Raw genomic sequence first — 12,934 nt, 5'->3', positions numbered from 1 at the left:
ATTTCACCCCCAGAGTGAATGTATTTTTTCCATTTCTTTTTATGTTGGCGAGAGTGTAAGAGAATTGGGAGTGGAGAAACTTTGTTAGCTCTGAGGGAAATAAGTGAAGACTTTTATTTTATTCGGTAACTGTCCCGAGGAAATGAAGAGTGAGGGAAGAAAGAAACATCGCCGTCAAAAAGATGGATTCGTCCCGCGAGAATGGTTTGACACTGGAGAGTGAAATCAAGTACCACTGAAACGCATGGAATTTTTACTTTTTATGAATAAAAGCAAACTGACCTTTTGCCATGAAGCTTGTAATTTAAGGAAAAGTGTATTATTATCGTTAATTTATTTCATATCTACTCTAATAGAGATGTGAAAGAGAAGAAATACGTAGGTGTGAAAAGATTAGCTGAAAGGAGAATAGAGTGGAGAGCTGCGTCAAACCAATCCTAGGATTGTTGACCAATGATGATGATGATGTTGATCTACTCTATACGGTGTATGGATATGAAAGATGTTTCTCTGTGGGAGAGAGAAGTGATGGAGTTGAAGCATTTGAAATGTGGTGCTACCGAAGAATGATGAAGGTGAAATGGATCGACCGAGTAGGTATTGAGGAAGTACTAAAAAGAGTTGGAGATAACAGAAGTCTTTCAAAAACCTTAAAAGTAAGACAGGACAATTTAGTTGGCCACATTATGAGCCATGATGACCTGATTAAAAAAATGAGAAAAGCAAGTAAAGAAGGGTGAAAGACGGCCCGAAACGAGTAACAATGGACGGGTTATGAAGAATGTAAAGGAGAAGAAATTTTTAGTATGAAAAGGCTAGAGGATATGAGAGGTGAATAGAGGGCTTCGTCAAACCAATTTTAGGATAGGTGAGTAACGATGATGAGGCAATATCCTATGATTTCATTTTTTACTATGCTATTCCATCCTATTTACGCCTTTTTTTCCAAACAAAACAAAAAATTCGAATCAAATAATGATTGATCAGAATACGTAGTTTTTGCAAAATGTTAACCATCCAAAGAAAATGTATTTACCAAGATAGCTAAGAAGAAACTGTGGGTAAGATTAGGTAAACATACTAAAAAAATCAAAAGGGCTGTTGACTGATGATGGTGATCTACGTATTTTCTCATGGGGCTAATTTTGACTCAAAAGATACTTATTTCATGTCACGAAAGATACCATTGTTTCGTCTGGTTTCATTTTTGCAATGCTATAAAGTAGTATTGTTGGTAATGAACTAAACAATAATTCTTTATTACCGTGATGGAGGTGAGTCAGCGATGGGGACACATATGGTTGTTTGCGCCATTGTAAAGGAATTGTGGGGAGAAATATAGGTAATAGCCTGTTCTGTATATTAGACGCCCAGGGACCTTTCAGGCGCACTTGAAGACAATGCACCCTAGCAGAGATAGGTTCATCTCTGATTAATGTTCGCCACAGCGAGGACATGAACCCGGGTCCACGGCGTGTAAATCCAGCAGTTTGAAGCCAACCCGATCCCCGGCGAGGCTGCATTATTGTAGGGCATCAAAGTTCTAAATTTTATTTTATTTGATGCCAAAAACATAAATTTAGAAGTTTTACTGCATTGAAATTTCGAATTTTTAATCCTCCAATACTTCTCTCCTCCAATCGCTTCCTTCCCTGCCAAGAAATTTGGACCATAGACCATAGTGATATATGCTAAACCGTCACATTGACCCGGTTCCGCGCAGATTATAAGGAAATAAATGCACCCCTTTTGAAAAATTATGTCGCAGAGCGCACAGACTCCGGACCGAGAGAATAACCTCCTATACTGCCAAGTCTCTAGTATGCTGGTCTATGTGGCCCTTTGCATATACGGAGCTGCATATCATAAAAATTTTCTGTGAACGGAATGGCTTTGGCGCCAGAAAACTCGAGCCCCATGCCCGTTATCTTGGTATACTGCTTGTATCTATTGTCGGGAGATACAACTGACTTATAAGGTCGTTTATGCCAGGGAGTTAAGATTGGGGTAGTTGACTGAGAAACTATGGTATGGAAAATTTTTACTTTGTTGACATTAACCTTTCGAAAATTGAGTGTCAACTTATGGTTACCCAGTTTTTTAAATCAATATTGCAGATGAAATACCACGCGTGGCTGTTGAGGAAAAGTCCGCCTTATGAAATTAATTTTTTCTTTGTGCAAATATGCATCATATGATATTTTTTGTGCTGCAAAAACCCTCCACTCCGCATCATTCGCGAATTTTAGGATCATTTTGAAAGTCTTTTGTATTTTTAAATGAAATAAGGAAGTGATTTGGCTCTTATTTGTGGATTTTGTTTACGATGGTAACCTAGGCCATCGTCTCGTGATATGTGATTAGATCAATTTATCGCTAATGCATCACGCCTTCAATGAGAAACGCAGGTGGAAAAATGCAGTTACTGAGTTATAAAACATTAACTCCCGGAATTTTTTTTTCTAGGAGTGAAACGCTAAGTTACAGCTATTTCGAGCCAATTTTCACCTTTTTTAACTTTCGAACTCCTGCAATGTGATTACTTGAATAATGTGTATGGCGAAGCGCCTAGAGTTCAACTTTCTAGCTTTAGCTAATCGTGGCGCTCTAAAAACGAACATGCTTCCTGTAGCTGTCTGGATGCGTTAGCATTGTTCTCCTCCAAACCCAACAAAACTCAGCGAGGGGAAAAAGCCCAAGTAATTTAAGTAGGATGACGCCTGGGAGATTTGGATTCGAATTTCGGTCAAGGTGAATGATTCTTCCTTTCTCGAATTATCGCACTAAATATTAAGGCCGCCATACACGGTGAATGGTCTTGATGACAACGGTAATGATCTTGCGAATGATCATGCGAATGAAATCATTTGCCGTGTATAATGGAAAAATTCGCGAATGAACCGTCATGCGCATGATCATTCAGTGAAAATTAGAACATGTTCTAATTTGCTCCCATGATCCTGTGATTGATCACGTGATCATTCAGCATGATCATTCGCATGATCATTACCGTGTGTAGCGGTATTTATATACGCTGGGCAGTTTACATTTTAAAGCTCAATAAGTTAAAGTATATTCTATAACCTCTGAATTGGTAATGCTAATCCAGGAATTAAAGAGGTGAATAATAACTGCGTGTGCATAGTAGGTACAGTAATGTGATGATTAAGTGCTACATGAAAGATGTGCTATTTCCTGTCTACTGACGAAGGTGTTAGTGACTAAGAGTAAATTGCATGAGCACAGACCGCAAAAACAACAGTGCCATTACAATTTACCCACAAGAATTTCTACTAAGTTAATTGGACATGTTATCCATTTCCAGGTCGGCCTATTGTTTGAAGGATTTTTTTATTACTTCCACCCTATCTATGTAGACTTCGCTAAGATGCTCTTAATTGAAATGAGGATATCCTCAATTCTTTGTATCTAAAATTTTTTTGATCTTCCAAAGAAAATGTTAAACTTACAGAGAAAAATTATCTAACAAATCTCATTTCGAAATTCTCTAACCTCCCTCTCGAAGCAATTGGCTATCATAGCTGTGGTAAGGGAAACTTTCTCCAATTTTAAAGTCAATTTCATGAGCACTTGGTATCATTCATGAAAGTTAGAAGCAGGAGTTTATCGTCTGTTTTTCTGGACGAGCTTGATCTTTAGAAAAAGCAATCTCATGTTATTATCGCGTCTGCATCTTCCAAGTTTCAAATTTCTGCTCCTAAAACACGTTTAATGGCGTATTTTTTTTTCAATTTTGTCGGAGTCGACGTAGTCATGGCTGGCGTATGATAAGGCATTATTCGCAGCAAAACGTTTTTAATGGGCAACTGAAGATCAGTAAGTCTTATTTGCTCTTTCGGGCCTAATTTGATTTTCCGTCAAGATACTTTCCGAAGTTTGATAATTTTCCCCAGTTTATAGTTAAAGTGTTATTTCAATTTCCTCATTTTTGCTTAACTTTTTTTGTTCCTCACATTTGTATGAGTAAATTTATATAATATAATGATTTCAATGATTCTTTTTTATTATTACAAATATTACTATTTCCTCAGAATCACTTGCAACATTCAGCCCTGAACTCCTCTGGCGTTGCCTCGTTTTACGAATTACGAACGCTTTACGAATCATCCCGGCCTGTCCCCGTCGTAAGATGAACTTTCCCGTTTAATTGACCCGCTCGTTGCTGTACATTTGTTTCGAACTATGCTGATAAATTAATGTGTACTTGATGAACAAATCATTCCGTCTCCGTCTCACGAGCTTAGGCAAATGCATGTACATGACATTCAGTATATCGCATTTGGCAACTTTATTTTCAATAAGATCAAAGTAGTAGGCTTAATTGGTGAAAGCGAAAGCGGCTATTCCTCAAATTAAACTGAATGGCGATAGAAATAAACATAGGATCTATTTATGCTCCAGAATAAAACGTACATAGCGGCGTTTTCATTCAGTAGAATCGAGTTATTCTGTTGCGGTCGCTGTTCTCCATGAGAGTATCATTTGGAAGTTGATTATTGATTGTTAGTGAATATGAGATATTATCATTTTTGGGAATAATTGTTTTGAAAAGCATTAATTATTTCCTTAATTGCAAGTAAAAAAGCTCACCTGATGACACATTTTGACTGGAGAGTGGAGACGGAGACTTAATCTACTTCTGGCAATACAGGAAGCCCTAAATTGTGCACTGAATGAAGATGGAGGCGATATTTTCATGAATTTTTTTCGTCGCGTAAATATGTTGATTTATCCTTCTCATTGGCTCTTATTAAGTGTATGAATTATCGAATGACATTGCCCGCTGACGAAGGGTCTTTCATGACTGTGAGTAATCGTCGTTGGTCATATTTGCTCCTTGTGCTTATAACTAATGGTTGAACGGTAATTAATCACCAGTAATTTTTCCCGTTTAAAAAATAACCTATCAGTTTTCGCCGGTATCTAAAACTTGTTGAGATCGAGGTGCCAACTTTATATTTAAAATAGTTAACAAGAGCATGTAGATGCATTTATAAATTACCGCTTCGCAGCCTCCATATAAATTGACAGTTTGCATATTAGGAACTTTCTTCTTTCACTTGTGGCGCACAAATAATTGGAAATGACATTGAAGGGTGAAGAAGGTAAGCAGGCTATGGTAATGATAAGAATATGTAAATAAATCCCGTTTATTTATCGTCAGTACCACTTGCCCGTCAGTCAAATTGCCGGAAATAAGTTTGAATAGTTTAAAAATATATGGTTGTCAAATAATTTGCAGGTATTGGTTATTCCAACATGTAAGATTTCGCGTAATTGAATTCATTTAGAACTCAATTTTTTCCTGAAACCTAAAATTTCTTAATATTAGTTTATTTTTCCGTTTCAGGTATCTAAAAAAATCTCGTTGTTTCATCTTTTCATTCTTCTTTTCTTTGAACGCAGTTGAAAATATTAGCATTAGCATAATATTTGAATTAATAATACTAGTTCGTGCTTTAATAATTAAATCGGGCTTTCGATTCACAGAAGGTCAGTCATCTATGCGTTGCTACTACAAACAGACATATTTTTGATTCTTAAATTGGATGATTGTATGCGCAAGAGAGATATTTTGTTTAACCGAGGTTAATCAGAAGGAATTTTACCATCACGGTAGCCAGTCTTTAGCATTGAAAGACAAAGGGTCATTTGACAACGCTCCATTAGACGGTTGATTTAGACTGCCTTATAGGGACCAGTATACGACGGAAATAATCCGTGCCTATAATTTAATTTGTGTAATTTGACATAAAAGTTGATAATAGGTAATGATAAGTTATCTAGCTCGATATGGCACTTATTATTTGAAAACTCGATTCAACGTTAATTTTTTCCTTTTTTAACTAGTGGGTCGTGCGGGTAGCTTACGGATGAGAAATTTACAATTGCCAACCTTTTTCTGTCTATATAATCCATTGTTTGTAGAATTTATTCTATGCGTTCGTTTTTATCTACGAGATCCAGTTTATTTTCCACTAAATTTTTATTTCGCAAATTATCATCTCAAGCTAGCTTCATTAATTAGATATTTGAATATCTCAAAAATAAAAATTCAAGATGTAATAAGGTACATATTGCTTTGCACTGTGCCCATTAATGAACCGTTATCTTTTTATTTTTGTTTTGGCAAGATCTATTTCTTGTGCATCCTTCGTGTGGTTCATTACTTTGTACTGTATTGGATTTCAATTTTTTATTTGCTCAGTGAAAGAGGTCTAAATGAAGCCATTAAAGACGAAGCGCTGCTCATAGAAAACGACTCGAGGAATCAATTTTCATGGTATTTGTTTGCACTCGTATCTCTGAAAGGGTGCAAACATTGATGACCTCTTGATGATTAGCGCCCGTGACAGTGGTACGTGCGATAGGGAGCCGTCCGATTCCCTCGGGCAAATAATTTTTTCTCCCTCTTCCTCCCCCGTGTATATCACAGTCTCTTACGTGCGTCACTCCGATGCCATCACCTCTATCTTTTTTCGGCGTCCCATTCTGCGGATCAACTCGATTCGATAGGTTTCATACACAGGGGAACTTCGTTATCTTCGGATGCCATTGATTGATCGATCGTCTTCCGTCTCTCATCGGTCTCAAAATGCCTTATCTCTCTTCTTCGCTCCCATTTTTCTCATTTTCGATGTTTTCTTCCTCCGCGAGGATCAAGAGGGAAAATTTTTGCACGAGCGCCGTCCTATCGGCAGGAATTCTGAAAAAAATTCTGTTGCGAGTGAAATGTTTCACAATGCCATGAAATAGATCCCACGGCTAAAGGCAGGATGACGCATTTTTTCGGAAAAATGTCATCTCCATCCTAGTGTTCTATTTAATTTATTGCGTTAAATTCTTTTAAATCTTTTTTTTAAATGAACTCAAAGTTACATGATGAATGACTTACAACAGAGAATGAATTTGAGACTACGTAAAAAAGATTGATTAAAAAATAAACGTTGTCTTTTAAAATCTATTAATGTCAATTATAATTACAGATAAAAGTTCTAATTACAGATAAAAGTGGATGCATTATTCTTATTCTTTGCGGTTTGCTTTTCTCATGGTACTTAAAAATAATTTTGAAAATAGTAAAATTTATTCGAAAATTTTGACATTACAATATTGATATTTTGTGAAAATTTTGGGCGTAGTTTTTCTGCTGCTCGCTTGATATCGTTATACTAAGACTAACGTAAATTCGTTTTATGGAAAATAATACTTCTTTTCTTACTATTTATAATTCAGAATTATACGATGAAAACGCAAAAGTCTAAACATTCTAATTGATCGATTTCGTAATTCGATACTTCGATAACTTCAGGTCTTTCAAGTGAAAGCATTTTTTTAAGGGAAAACTTTTACGCTGAATCCAGCCTATAATTGAATTAATTTACATGGCCACTTAGGAACCCTCTTATGTATCTCCAAGAATTGCCTCCCTCGATCCGTAGTCTCTTCCGTTTGTTTGCTCGCGTTAGTGATCAAGTGATCCGCTTTAAAAGTCCCGCAGCTCTCCGGCAAATCCTCCTTCCTCTCATCTCTCGAGTAGCTGATGGACGTTTGATGGGAAACAGTCTACTTAAGGAAGCACTACGGAAATGGCTTATCTTTGGGGAACTGTTTATTCTCTCAGGGAGACGAAGCTTTTAAATTATAGCACCGAATGTTGAATGCGGAGTAAGGATGTTCATTTCTCGCTCCTAAAACATTTTGATTGATGAAGGTGGCCTAATTTTCCATTTGTCCTTCTCTATGTGTTGAAACTACTTTCCTACCACTTCAATTTGTTATTGTTTTAGTTGTCACGCAAAACTGAAGTGTTTTAATTGAGGCAACAATATCCATGCAGAATAATTATACAGTTTCGAAAATGAAGTTATCTGTCTGAGCATTTGACATAGACATGCCAAATGATCAAAACCCATTCTTTTTATGCCTACCTGGCGTCATGTTTTCAACCAGCGCACAGTGGACGAAAATCGGAAAAAGCCGGACAAAATTACAAATAACCTTACCGCGTCACGGCTAATCCAACTCCCGACGCGCGGAGACGAACCCTGCCCCGCGATCGAAAAATCAATGTAATATCCGGCGGTGCAAACTTATTTCAAAGACAACTTCATAAACACCTCAAGTAATCTTCAAAAAACGCTCTCATATAAGTTACTCCGCGTGACTTTTCCGAAAACCCATTTGAAACTCTACCTAAATGTAAAACTTTGTCGATAAACAGTGTTCGCCATTTTGTAATTGCACGGTAAGAATTTATCTATGATATTCTTTAAGATTACGGAAAATTAAAGATAAAACCCTATGCCAACAGATTATGTGGTTTTTTATTCCGCAATAACCCAACAATAACTTCACCATCTACTTACTTGGGAAGATTTTCAGAGAAAATTGAAGACAGGCGTTTCTATGGAAACTTGTTCACGTTTGAGCCTCTGTACCTCAGTAATGAGTGGGGTCTATGTCAAATAAAGTACATATCCATAAATTTCAATCAGTTTTGAGTATATCTGCAAAGTTTCAAGTTTATTACTAAAAAAAAAGCCGTTTTGTAATTTTGTCCGGCTTTTTCCGATTTCCGCCCACTGTGCAGCGCAACAAAACGCACTGTGTGTATTTAAATAAACGGAAATTGTGCCTCCTAGAATCGCTTTACGTTGTTATAAAATATGAGTTACATGGGTAATTGGTCCATCATCATGTAGAAAATTTCAGTGATTTTATAATTGTAGGTATATTTTATTTTATAAAGGACGAGGAATTATGCTCTCCTCTATAAATGACCACTTGTTTGAATTTTCGACGGCAGCGTAAGCCTCAGACATTAGCCATTATTTGAAAATGATAACTGCTCACTTCCCGTATCAACATCATGAATTTTATTGTGTTAACTTTCTTAAAACGCGCGTAATTCTTTTTCGTCGGTTGTACTTCAATTTGCTGTTATATTTTGTCCCTTAGCAACGTCAGAGCCGGATTATCGGGGCCGCATATCACAGAACTTTCGTTGCCGACGGTAATCAATATCATGCTTTAAATGTATTAATATATTAAAAGAGTGCATAGTGATAAATGTAGTGATTATTTTATTCCAAAATTTTGAAAAAGTATGTCTGAATGTAATTTTTAGTGTATCATTCTAGGAGGATATTACATAACAAGATTCATGCGAATAAACATGTACATTGAAATTCGTTCCTAATATTATATCGTGCGTTACTTGTTTGCAAAACGCTTCAGAAAGTGTGTCTTTCAGAGAGAAACGGGGAACATTATATTAGAGACCCACTATATGTCCGGGTGCGACAGAAGCGACAGATAGTTTGGTCGATGGATAGTTATGGGAATTCGTTTTTTCCCCAGAACAATAAAGGAATTTTATATATGCAAGGCAGTACTTTGTTAGAGCGTTTCCTATATAGTTGTTGAAACCCCCGCCTGAGGCCTATTCCGTTGTAGTGTGGAAATGTAGATGTAGGCGAAACAAATATTTTTTCGCTACTCGGCTTAACTTAATAAAATTAAAACGAGATATTTTTCTTGGTAACGTAGTTTTCAATTGAAAATATAAAAATTATATTATGTAAAAAGCGAAAATCTTTTTGAAAATTCCCATATAACTATGCCTCAACCTAAGGTGCTCATGAACAAACGCTTCCAATTGGTGGTAGGTTTAAATTTAAAAATAAAAAAAGGTTTATCTAATCCATGGCCAGGCCGTAATAATTTTCATTAAGTGCTAAACAAGAAAAGACCCCTTTTAGAGCTCAATGATATTGATTGCCGCGCTGATGCCATTTAAAAATGAGTACGAATAAATTTCCTGTCTATGCCAGGGCAGCAATCAAACTCACCTGCTTGTTAAAATTGCATTCCTGGAATATCCGTTTTTCCATTTATCGGATTATTAGTTGAGCTAATTAAAACTTTCCACGTCATGACTCTTCACCCAGTTGTATATATTTCAGCAGGAACAATGAAATCTCTTTACAGAAGTCCGAAAGAATTTTAATTCAGATATGTTTCCACAGTAAATTTATTCAATGGCACAATTTTTCCGGAGAAGTAATCTCCGTTACTATTGATAATACATTATCTATTTGGCAATCTCTTCTTCAGAATATCTCGCTTCTTTTTCGTTTGCTAAGTTTTATCTCGAAAAATAGGAGCATATTCAAGTTATATTTCCTTTTATCAGCTAGAGAATATGCTTTTTTTTGACCAATTGTTTGGATTCATGTTAGGACTGTATATGCTGAAATACATTCTCTTTATTGCTTTAGTAATTACTGTAAAATATGCTAAGATTTCGTTAGGCTTTTAGCTTATTCTTTTTCATTCCATCGATACCCGTGGTAACACTAAAACATCAAAATCTAGAAATCCATTATACGTCAGTGATAACGAGCCCGCGAAAATCTTTGCTGGTATTATCCCATTCTTTCAGTCGTCTCATTAATTCTTTGAAACCGTGAAGGATTTAGGATGCAAGATTTTTTCACGATTTTCCTCATCATTAAAGACTCCGCTGCATTAATCTTCGGCAAATTAGTCTTTGATTCTTCTTATTGGTTCTTTCCAAGGACTACCTTTTTGGTTGTCCTTCGGTCCTTCGCGAAAATTTTTCATCGATCATGCGTCTTCTAAATTTTTTGTAGCACGAGAACGTGAGGCTCCTTTCTTTTACGACATATTTCAAAAGAAAAGATAAACATTGATATGAAATAATTTTATTTTTTGCATTAATATCTTCAAAGAATTCATAGTTTGCTTAGTTTAAAAAGTCTCTCATCTTGGTGTCTTTTCCGCTGGCACATCGTTTTCTCATTTTCCCCTCAAGACATTTGATAGAAAGAAGTCCCTTTGACCGACTGTTGTGCTGCTAAGTTTTTTTGGCGTCGGATACATATCGGCTCAAGGTTATTTCGCTAGCAGTGCCTCTTATTGTGTCTACATCAGGACTTGTTGATTCCGACGTCCATGGCTTATTCTTGCGTGGCATTTTCCAGTGCCTCAGGAGTTACTCCGACCAACTATTTACCCTTTCCCGTTCCCATCACCGATTAAATCACTCCGCATATTGGGCATTCGGATTATATGAATTAAAAAGTATAAAATATCGAGTATTTAAATCTTGCATTATTTATATTTATCGACGATTTGGAGTGGATATGCTGGCTTTAATAATAAGACGAATTTTTCCAATAAATAAGAACCTCTAAAGCCGTTATTACGGATGTTGAATGATTATATAGGGACAAAGAATTAAGTTACAAATAATGTGTGCAGTTTTATTAAATTCTCTCATCATTTCTACACCTTATTAGCATCATATGTAAATATCATCATAGGATGCTAAAGTAATAGCTATATATTTAATGAATAATTACCTATATATTTAATATCCATCCTAAAGAAAAAATAATTTCATGGTGAATTACTTATTATATATTTAAATGATTTATAGCTATAATTTTGAACAAATGCGACAAAGTATGGAGAATTAAGGTAATTTCTTCAGTTCTGGGAAGTTTTATAAATTTTCATCTAAATTAACTATTATGTGACTTAGATTTTCTGTAATTGTTCATTGAGCCCAGACTCCTCATCTTTATATATAATTTATTTTATTTTATTTTATTCTCAAACCACCGAATACAGCTCATATTGGCCATTTTGCATCGGGGTCTTCAACAAATTTAACTAGTAAACGTACACGATCAACCATGCCCTGGACAGGGGAAACTTGCCCCGGCGGGATTCGAACCCGCGACCTCTTGTTTAGCAGGCAAGGACGTTACCCCGCCGCCACCGAGGCCGGAAAATGCATAGGAATTCGAGACTTTCCATGTGGTTTTATACGCAGGTTACTTTAATTTTGAAGCATTTGCTTATAGGTGGAGTGCGCCTGGCTTTCATGTCATTGCTGTGGGCAGACAGTTACGTTTTGATATGTGTGGGTCTATATTCATCTTATTCGGAATTTGCCGTGTGGAATTAATTGTAAATTCAACGTACTTCCAAAAATATATTGAGTCCGAACTCCTCAACCAGGTGATTCTACAACATTTGAGCTAGTTAAGTATTTTTATCGATGGAAACATAAAATAGCGACAATTTAGGAGGGAAAAACTCCAAATTTTGATTGAGAATGATTTCATGTTATTATTTGACTAGTTGAACCATATGTGTTCCTAACATGTAGCAACTACGCTACAAATTAAATGAAATTCTTTCCATAAACTCGATTGTTTCTGGACTTACTTTGTGAAAATCCATTCTTAATAATAAAACGTTATTGTACTTTTCCACACGATTTAATTAATACGACCGGTTTCGTCGCAGAGGCGACATCATCAGGTGCAGAAACCGTGTACCTGATGATGTCGCCTCTGCGACGAAACCGGTCGTATTAATTTAATCGTGTGGAAAAGTAAAATAACGTTTTATTATTAAGAAATCCTTTCCGCTGAACCCGATTTATACCCTCTATAAACTTTTTAAAGTATCAAGTCTCTCCTCTCCTCTATTTACTCTTCTAGTTACTCTCCTTTCATCTGTTACTTTTTTCGAAATTCCGTTGAAATTTTTGGGATAAAATTTATAGCCTTACAAGGTTTGAAACATCTATTATTTCTGCCGTCCAATTTAATCACTCGCCCATAGTTTATGTATGATCCTATATCAGTTTAAAGTCTTATTTTTTCCTTTTTGATCCTTGCGATTTATCTTTTTGCTCACATTTGTTCACATGTGTCCAACTGCCTAAATTGGATGGAGATCTTCATCCAAATGGTCGGTATGTAAGCTAATGGTCTGATTTTAATTATATAAAAAAAAATTATTTTTCTCATGATCGGGAAATTCGATCCTAAACGAAAGACCATGCTCTCCTAAACAAACATGTACTCTA

The sequence above is a fragment of the Ischnura elegans genome, chromosome 7, assembly GCF_921293095.1.
Source record: "Ischnura elegans chromosome 7, ioIscEleg1.1, whole genome shotgun sequence".
NCBI lineage: Eukaryota > Metazoa > Arthropoda > Insecta > Odonata > Coenagrionidae > Ischnura > Ischnura elegans.
The sequence above is the reverse complement of the archived record's forward strand: the minus strand, read 5'-3'. Positions refer to the sequence as shown.